Source organism: Silene latifolia, chromosome X, assembly GCF_048544455.1.
Source record: "Silene latifolia isolate original U9 population chromosome X, ASM4854445v1, whole genome shotgun sequence".
NCBI classification, from domain to species: Eukaryota; Viridiplantae; Streptophyta; class Magnoliopsida; order Caryophyllales; family Caryophyllaceae; genus Silene; species Silene latifolia.
This window is the reverse complement of record NC_133537.1, coordinates 176,980,926-176,990,537: the sequence shown is the minus strand read 5'-3', so window position 1 is coordinate 176,990,537 and position 9,612 is coordinate 176,980,926. Positions and strand designations below refer to the sequence as shown.

Below are 9,612 nucleotides of genomic sequence, written 5' to 3'. Positions count from 1 at the left end.
TCAAGGAGAAACATTATCTACAAGGGCCTTATATACACTTGTCAAGCTTCCCAAATAAGCATTTTCACAATTTTCTAACCATTCAACTACATGCCATGATGCAACTAACATATATACAACTCTAATGCATATGCTTCTATCAACTATTATGCCATATAAACTAAGTGTAACTTTTAACAACACATAGGTACACAAACCGCAACAACAAAATACACCACATCCTCCTTGGCATGTAAGCCCATCCTCCTCAAATGAATAATGAAAAGAAATGGAAGGGAAATAGAGATTAGAGCGATCATACCAAGCGGTCTTCACATTCCCTTGACAATACCTCAAATGTAGTGTTGTATCTATGTGAGAAGAGAACAAAAACACAAGTATATACAATTCTACACTACTAAATTAAAGAACATATTTTTGGTTTTTTGAAATTTTTAAATTTTTATGTGTTTTGGAATTTAAATTCCCATCCCCCACTTTATTTTGGACATTGTCCTCAATGTATATGTAGGAGTAGGAATGAAAAAGAAATATAATTTTTTGGATTTTTGAAGTTTTATGGAAAATAAAGTACAAATGCAATGATATGATATGAATGAATGCATGCTCTAACTAAATGCAATTCTATATGACATATATAACAAATGAATGCAATCTACACTGTATGAAATATATCACAATGCAAACTAAACTATTTATGTTACAATGCAACTATACTATATGAACTAACTAATGTAGATGCAATATGAAATATAATACAAATGTAAGTGAGGTGTAAACTAAATGCAATATAATTTAAAATGCAATGCAACTATACATAAAAGAAAGGAAAAGAAAGAGTATCATACAAATGGAGGTGGTGTGGTAGACACCTCTTGCCCTTTCACTGGTCATCATCATCATCATTGCAGTATCCACGCCCGCTAGAACCTCCTTGGTCATACCCTCCTCCTTGGCCAAAGAATCCTCCACCTTGGCCACCAAAGTTCCCTTCTTGGTTCCCTTGATTAGGGAATAAAAGGTGCGGTTGAGCCCAAGATGGGTGAGGTCCTCTAGGGTCGATGTACCCTTGTTGAGCCATATTGTAGTAGGAGGGGTATTGAGCCAAGTAGTTGTCAACCCTTCCATCATATACTCCAAGATCGACACGTTTCATGAGCTTCATTAAATCATTCATGTTTCGAGCTCTTGGATCTTGGGGAGCGAATGGCACATGTTGTGTGGGGTAGTGTGGAATGGGCACATAGGATGGTGGTGCATTTCTCTGTTCGGCAACTCACAACGTTGATGAGGTTGACGGGGTGCTTCTTCTCTTTGTGGTGGGTTGGGATGAATCTCAATGGGGAGGAGGTAGTTCGGTCTAGGTGAGTACTGACTCAACCGTGGCTTGGTAGGTGGTACGTTCTACCCCATGAGGACAAGTGAAGAGCATCCCTTTGTGAACCACTCTACGCTTCCAGCTTGATTGTAAGTGCACCACCGGTGGTGGTTGAAGATAGCATCTTCGTCAATTAAAGTGGTCCCTTGGAGCTTTTCATAGGCCCCATGAAGGTTAAACCCGGGGCAAAGTTCATTGGCCAATATTGTGATTAGGCCTCCTATCACAAAGGTCTTGATATTAGAATTTCTTTAAGCATAGTCAAAGAGCCTTGTAAGCATCTCAAGGGGCGTGTTGAAATTGTAAGCCCTCGTCCCTTGAAATTCAAGTAGGACTCTAAGAAGCTCAAGTCAAGAAGGGTGCACCTATCTTGTTCTAGCCTCCCATTGATGGTTCCGGCTATAAAGCGCTCGGTGATCCGAATCACCGGATGTTGGATAGCAAAGGTATAACATTGTTTAAAGGAATGGAGTTCCCTCCCATAGATGGCTCTCTAAATGTGGTTAACGGTGAAGTCGGAGGGCTTATCGGTGTTTTCCCTCGGCACTTCAAGACCAAAAATGTTTGCAAATTGGTCTAAGGTTAACTTATGGTCTTGATTACAAAGTCGGAACTCCAAACAAACATTTCTCCGTGTATTAGTGACAATGCGGAGACTACATGGTGTGACTCATATTTGAGCACATTTAGTCCCCGAATAAACCTCGTTCCTATGCTTTATAACACTTATTTGGGTCATTTACTATCTTTAGTTTCCCGTTTTGCATATACTTTGAGGTTTTGTCTCCTTGGTAGGGAAGGATTGCTAACCTTGCATTTACATGGCGAAATGGAGCTAAATTAATCGCATCTAATGACCAAGCATGAAAGAGAAGACCAATACTAGAGGCCTAAGTAGATAATTAAGTGAATTGGGCAATGATGAAAGGATCCTTGCATCCCCGAAATGATCCTTGCGGATTGTGGAGGAAGAAAAGAAGAGTAGCTGACTGCCCAAGGATCCGAGCGGATCATACACGATCCGGGCGTCTCCTTTCAACCCCATCCAGGCGTCTTTAGGCTAAGACGAGCGGATCTCAGCACAGGGAGCCGAGCGTCTCCCAACCAATCCAGGCGTCTCCTTTCAACCCCATCCAGGCGTCTTTAGGTCAGAGAGCCCGTGCGACAGCTCAAGACGCACGGATTATGGCAGGACTAGCAACACGGATATGCTCATTTCCTTCGAGAGGAGCATTTTCTCAACTTTTCTTAAGGTCTTAATAGTCATTTAAGCCCTTAGTAACCCTAATATTTGTACCTAATCTTTAGTATAAATACCCCTTTGTACTACCTAGATTAGCATGATCTCTTTATGCTCTCTGAATCAAGTTGTAATCATCCTTTAATCTAGTAGTAATCTTGTAATCAACTCTTAATCAAGTTTTAATACAATTCTTAATATTAATCTTTCCTTAATTTCACTATTGTTCTTCATTTATTTTAGGTAATTAAAAGTTTATTTGGATTTATTTGGAGGATTGAAAACATTCCATCAATCATCAAGTACTTCTATTATTCTTAGCTTTATTATTTGGAATCTCCATAGGTATAATTCTCTTAACACTTGTTTTAATTATTGTTAATTACTTTCATTTGTTCATCATGTTTAGCCTTGTTAGTTTGATTGACAATCTTATTAGCATGTTGAATTTGGTAATGAGTGAGTAGTCTCCTAGTTAGGGTTAATGTGGAATTAGGGGAAACTAACATGGGGAATGATCCATGCTTAATCTAATATGTTTTCATAATTAAATTGCTTGCTTGTTGTGATTTCAACATATGCACATGTTATGTTTGATGAAATGCGAGCCTATGAATCCTTGCATTTTTTACCCATCACCTATCTTTTAAATGAGACTTGTAAGCTTATACACCAACTCGAGCCTTATTAGACCATGCATATAGTTGAATAGGAAGGATTAAGTCGACTTGTAGGTGTTGTACAATCTAATCGATTTGGCTCCGGGACCCAAACCATCTTAGGGATTGTAAGCTTATACACCAACTCGATCCCATCACAACAATAATTGCTTGCTATATTATTGAGAACATGTTTGTATGATCAACTCCCATGAATCCCCAATGAACCCATGACACCCTAGTGCTTTTAATCAATTGTTTACATCTCTTTTTAATCATCTTGCTTGTTTTTATTACTTTACTTTTATATTGTTGATTAGTTTAGTTGATCTCCTATCTGAACCCAAATTGTGACACCCTAAGACACGACCATTTACAATTGAAAATCCTACATCAATACCCGTCCCTTTACTTGCCTCTTTGCTAAGAGTAGTTTGTGAAGTTATAAATATTGTTTTGGTTGGTATCTTTTGACGACGAGTTTGAAACCGCACCAAAAATGGCGCCGTTTCCGGGGACGGTGTTCAATTGATTTGATTTTCATTAATTGTTTTTAGTTGTGTCTTTCTTCACCTTGCGGAAGTCAATCTCCTCAAGGTTGTTCTAATTGTTTTCGAGTTGTTTGATATTTTGCATGACTAGGAGATCACAAGGTAATCCATTACCTATTGACCTTGAAATTGAAAGAACCTTAACCAATAATAGAAGACTTGCTAGAGGTACTTTGAGAGGTATTGGAGAGATTGTGGACATCCAACCAAATAACATTGAGTTTACCAACCCTTTTGCAAGAGAAGGAGAGGATAACCCAATACAAAACCCACCACAATACCGACCCACAATGGCTAAATTTTCAGCACATTCCGTACCAACCGAGGAGGACCTACCACATGGTACCCCTACACCACAACACCTAACTGGTAATTTCATTGGCAAATCCGCATTCGTACAACTAGTGGAGAGAAGTCAATTTGGAGGGATGCCTAGTGAAGACCCTCACTCACATATGGAGACTTTTTGTGACTATTGTGATGCAATTTCTCAAACCGGGGTTACTCAAGACCAAATCCGATGGGTATTATTCCCTTTTTCTTTGATTGGTTCCGCAAAGCAATGGTTGAAGAGCCTAGATAAGGCTACCCTTGGTATTGACTCATGGAAGAAGTTGGCACTTGCTTTCTACAAGAAATTATATCCTCCGGAGAAGACCAATATGTTGAGAGCCCAAATCACCGGGTTCAAGCAAAGGGATGAGGAATCATTGTATGAAGCATGGGAGAGATTTAAGGACACTTGTCGTTCGTGTCCACACCATGGACTTAGCTAGTGGGTCCTTGTGCAATAATTTTGGATTGGTCTATATGAAGATTCCCGCAATATTCTCAATATGGGATCCAATGGTATGTTTACCGAAGTTGATGACAATCAAACATGGGCCAAAATTGAAGAAATGGTGGTTCATAACTCACAATATAGTAGACCTCGGAAGGCGACTAGAGGAGAAAAACATGAGGTAGATTCCATCATTCAATTGGGTGCTCATCTAAGTGCTCATATTGACACCATCAATTTGAAGTTTGAGAAGGCCATGGCTAAACTTGAAGAGGGCTCCAAATCACCCAAACAAGATGTTAATGCTATGGTGGCATCATCCTCAATTCCAAGTGGAATATGTGAGAGTTGTGGAACTTTGGGACATGACCAAAGTGAATGTAGGGGAACAAGTGAACAAGTGAATGCTTTCCAAGCATACAAGAGTGGCACCCCTTATTCTAACTATTACAATGAGAATTCCAAATTCCATCCCAATCTTTCATACAAAAGCCAAAATGTTCAAAACCCTCAACCAACATACACCCCACCTCTAATGAGAAATCAAGCTTAAAGACCTTTATATAACCAAAGCCAAAGTTATCAAAACCAACCTACATACAATCAACCAAATAACCAAGGCTTTGATGTTCAAAAAGCGGTCCTCCAGATGCAAAAGAACTAACAAGAATTTTTTACCCAAATGCAAAAAGATAGCTAAGCCAAAGACATCACCATCAAAACCATACTAGCCCACACCAAAATGTTGGAAACCTAAATGTCTCAATTAGCATCTTCTAGCTCTCAAAGACAAAAGGGGCAATTACCACCACAAAGTAATCCCCCAAGACATGAGTCGGTGAGTGCCATCAATTTGAGAAGTGGTACAAGATATGAAGGGCCAAAGAAGCCAATTGAGGAAGACATTGTGGATGCTAGTGACAAGCAAAGAGTTGAAAACTCTAAGGAAGAAGATGTTGGAATATGTGTCCTCCGACAATAATGCGATCACAACTATTGATCATGATGATCACATGTTTAAGTCTCATTTTAAAGAATACAATTGGGAAGTAATATTTTACTGTGAACTGGTCCACACATATCGGTAATGATTGCCTGACTAGAGTTTGACATTACTGTCGTACGACGGTGGTGACCAGTTGATCCCCTTAGGTCATACATATAGGGTAACACTCTTAATTGATCATATAATTGATCGTATGACGATACGAGTCAATTAAATTACTTAAAATTGACGGACGATTTTGGAAGTAATATTTACGTGTCTCATTGAAATTTGATTAAATAAGATATGGTCTAAGTAATCGAATTGTTTTATTACTTAGATGAAATTATTGTTTAAGGAAACAATTGCATTTGAATGAATAAATTATTATAAATACAAGATGTTGTGATTTATAATTGGTAAATTTTTTTTGGTACAAGTAATTATGAATTACTAAGTCAATTTTGTATATGACGTATTTTTATTAATACGTTGATTTTTAATATGTTAAAAATACATAACAATTTTATGTGACATGTGACATATGACAAATTGACAATTTGACAAAGATAAAATGGAACCCATTTTACCTTCATATGTGCCGAAAATAAGGAGGGGATATTAGGCATATTTGTGTTAATATTGTTTAAGTGGAAGGCATAATCATAAGCCCTAACTTATAGCCTTACATGCCTACTTTTATGGGTAAGAGAAAATGCCATGCATTGGCCATACCACACCCCTCCTACCCGGTTTTCCTTGTCAAAAGGCCAAGGGTCTTTTGCTCATTTTATCATCTAATTCACTACATGCAAAACTTGTGAATTATTATTCATTCTACACATCTAAAATAAGAATTTTAGAGAGATAAAAAGCTTTCCTTCTTCTCCTTCTCTCAACCGAATTAGAGAGTACAAAATAAAGATTTTTGGTCAATTTTATACAAAAATTAATATTGTTCTAGTAATAATAATATTAATTTTATTAAGTTGTTATCTTGGGTATAAAACCTTGGGAGGGATTCTCTACGTGAACTCTTGTTCATCCACTTAAGGAAGCTCAAGAACAAGTGAGTAGGTGAACTCACTTGTGCCCATATAAACCGAAATATCAATGTGAGATGATGATTTCTTCTTTAATTATATTATTGTTTGCATGCATAAGATCACCTTTTAATTTTATGACTAAATTAAAATTATAACATTATGAATATGTTGAGTAAAGAGATATAGATTTCTAACAAGCGATATCAAGAGCCTTGGTTGTTTGCATGCAAACCGGTTATAGTTTTTCCGAGTTATACGATTAACATATAAAACTTGTAAATTTGTGTTATTATGATATATCACGAAATAAAATTATGCATGTTAATGTTTCTGGTCCTAAAATGTTTTTAGGATAGTTTGGTTAATTTATGGATTTTTATTGTTCATCTTATATAATAATGGCATTAAAAAATGTGATTTTATAATTAAAATGTCATTTTCGGACTAAAATTAGCTAAACTTCGAATTTTCCAGTGATTTTTGGATATGTTATCACATGTTTTATTTTTAGATGACCTGTAAATTTTCAGAAGTTTTGAAGTTTTTATGCTTGAAATATGGATTTTTCATGTTTAAAATCGGATTTAGAAGAAAAATAGGTTAATATGAGATAAATTTCGAATCTGGTCATAGAAATTTAGTATGTTGACACATACAATTTTACAAGATGTGTGTAAAATAATAGGCTATATTGAAGTCCTTATGCATGATTTATGAATTTTTGATGAAAAATAGCATAAATAGTGACTTAATTAGTGAATAATTGCTAAAACATACTCCATGACTAAGGAAAAACGTCATATGTTGCATTTTATTATCTTTTTCAGATCTAAAATTGAAAAGTTGATAAATATATTTTTTCTCATGTTTTTTGATTATTAATTATAAATCCGATAAACCGCAACACAGTTTTTCCGATAATTTTACAAAATTTTAACGTAAGTTTATTGAACATTATGAGTGTCATGGTATTTTTCCAGAATGTTCATAAGTTTAAATTTCAAATTTTGAATTTATTTGAAATTTTTGTGATTTATTTGAAGTTTATAGCATTTTTATTGTAATTTTAGGTCCATTAATGAACAATTTTAAGAAATATGAGTTAATTATAGTCAAATAGTTAGTGGAGACTAATTTTGAGTCCTAAGAGGTTAGGGTAATTAAATTATGCATAAATATGAATTTATGTAATTTATTGTGATTTTAAAAGGTTGATTCACGCAAATCCGTAAAAAACCGTTAAATATACGATATTGGCTACAAAAAGGCGATTTAGCATAAAATTGGGCATGTTCATACATATTATAATGCTGCATTTTTATTTATGATTGTCATAATTTTATTTTATGTAATTTTATTTTATGTAATTTTACTTAGTATGGCCTTAGTTTTAATTGGTATTACCCGAAATGTATGGGAATATCGATTCGGTTGTAATTTATTGTGATCTCGTATCACCATTTTGTAATTTAATAGATTTTTTTTATTTTAATTACAAATGTATAATAGGAAATTATGTAATTTGTTATGTAATTTAATTTTTACGGAGTTCCTTGAAGACGATGTCACTCAAGAAGGCGATACATAAAGACGGTGCTACCTCGAGATGCGTGCCATAACCGAAGTCCAAGGGACCAATGGAGTTGGTTTCCGAATATGTAATAGTTAATTAGATTTTCTATTTTAGGAAGGCCATACTAGGATTTATTTTATGTTTTGCATTTTATTTATATGTCGCATGCATCGCTAAATCGCCATAACTAAAACATGCATTATCATTTAATCAAGTTTATCGACCGTGTCACTTAGAATTATCGTAATTCACCGCTTTAGTTCACTTAAAACGTGATAGATAATAAATTGACATGACCTCTCGCTAAAACAATCAATTGAGACATAGCCTTACCAAATAGTAGAAACCATGAAAACCTATTTCGCGAGAGATTGCACTCGGCCCTACCGGGGTACAAACCTTGTTACGTAGGGGAAGTGGGTGATAAATGTCTATCCACCGAATTTATGTTAATGAGGAGTATTTCGGCACACCGTGCCCTAAGTTGATATGAGTTTGGATCATGGACACATTTATTCGAATTTTGGGTTGTACTCAGCGAAAGTATTCACGACGATTTCCGGATGTGTTTCGGGCTAGAGATAAATATTAATGTAAATTTTATCGACCAAGAGTTCTAAAAGTAGAATCGATTAAAAGGTTAATCCACCGAGTTATGTAAATAAAGGGTATTTCGGCACACCGTGCCCTAAGTTAATATGAATTTGGGTCTTGGAATCATTTATCAAGTTGGGTAGAGGTCACTAGATAAATGCAATAAAACTTGTTTAAATTTATTTTACGAGTATTATTATATTGAAAACGACATATGTTTTATTCCTTCTATATTTTGTTTTGTAGACCGCTCTTATTTCTCATAACAAATGGCAAATCCAAACACCAACGCCACGCCTCTAACTAATACTTCATGGCTCCGATCCTTCATGGATCGATGTAAACTTGAAAAGAATGGGTCAAATTTCTCCGATTGGGATGCCCAACTCAAATTAGCCGCCCAAGGTGACGACAAGCTTCGTTACCTCACCGAGGCATCTCCACCCGAACCTAACACTTGGTCGACCGCCGCCACTAGGGAAGCATATGAGGCTTACCATAAGGAGTCCGCCGCAATGAAAAATGTGTTGATCTTTGCGATGGAGGCAAATCTCCAAAGGAGAGCCTTTTAAATGGGCACCGCTAATGAAATCTACTCCAAGCTTGTGACAATGTTTTCACAAATTCCGCGGATCGTCCAATATGAGGCGGCCGCGGCATTCTTTGATCTCGACTTCAAAGAGGGCCACAAGGTTAGCCCTCATGTGCTCAAATTAATGGAGCTAGTCGAGACCTTGAAGATTCAAAAGGTTGAAATCTCCAAAGAACTCATTGTAGATAGGATTCTACACTCCTTATCCAAGGT

The 9,612-nt window shown here is 36.1% G+C and overlaps 1 non-coding gene across 1 annotated transcript; it reads right to left on the bottom strand.

The window, feature by feature from the left end:
- Positions 1-4,490: 4,490 nt before the first annotated feature.
- On the bottom strand, positions 4,491-4,597 carry LOC141625472 (small nucleolar RNA R71). Its single transcript, XR_012535251.1, has one exon. It is a non-coding gene; the product is annotated as a small nucleolar RNA R71 (small nucleolar RNA).
- Positions 4,598-9,612: the final 5,015 nt, after the last annotated feature.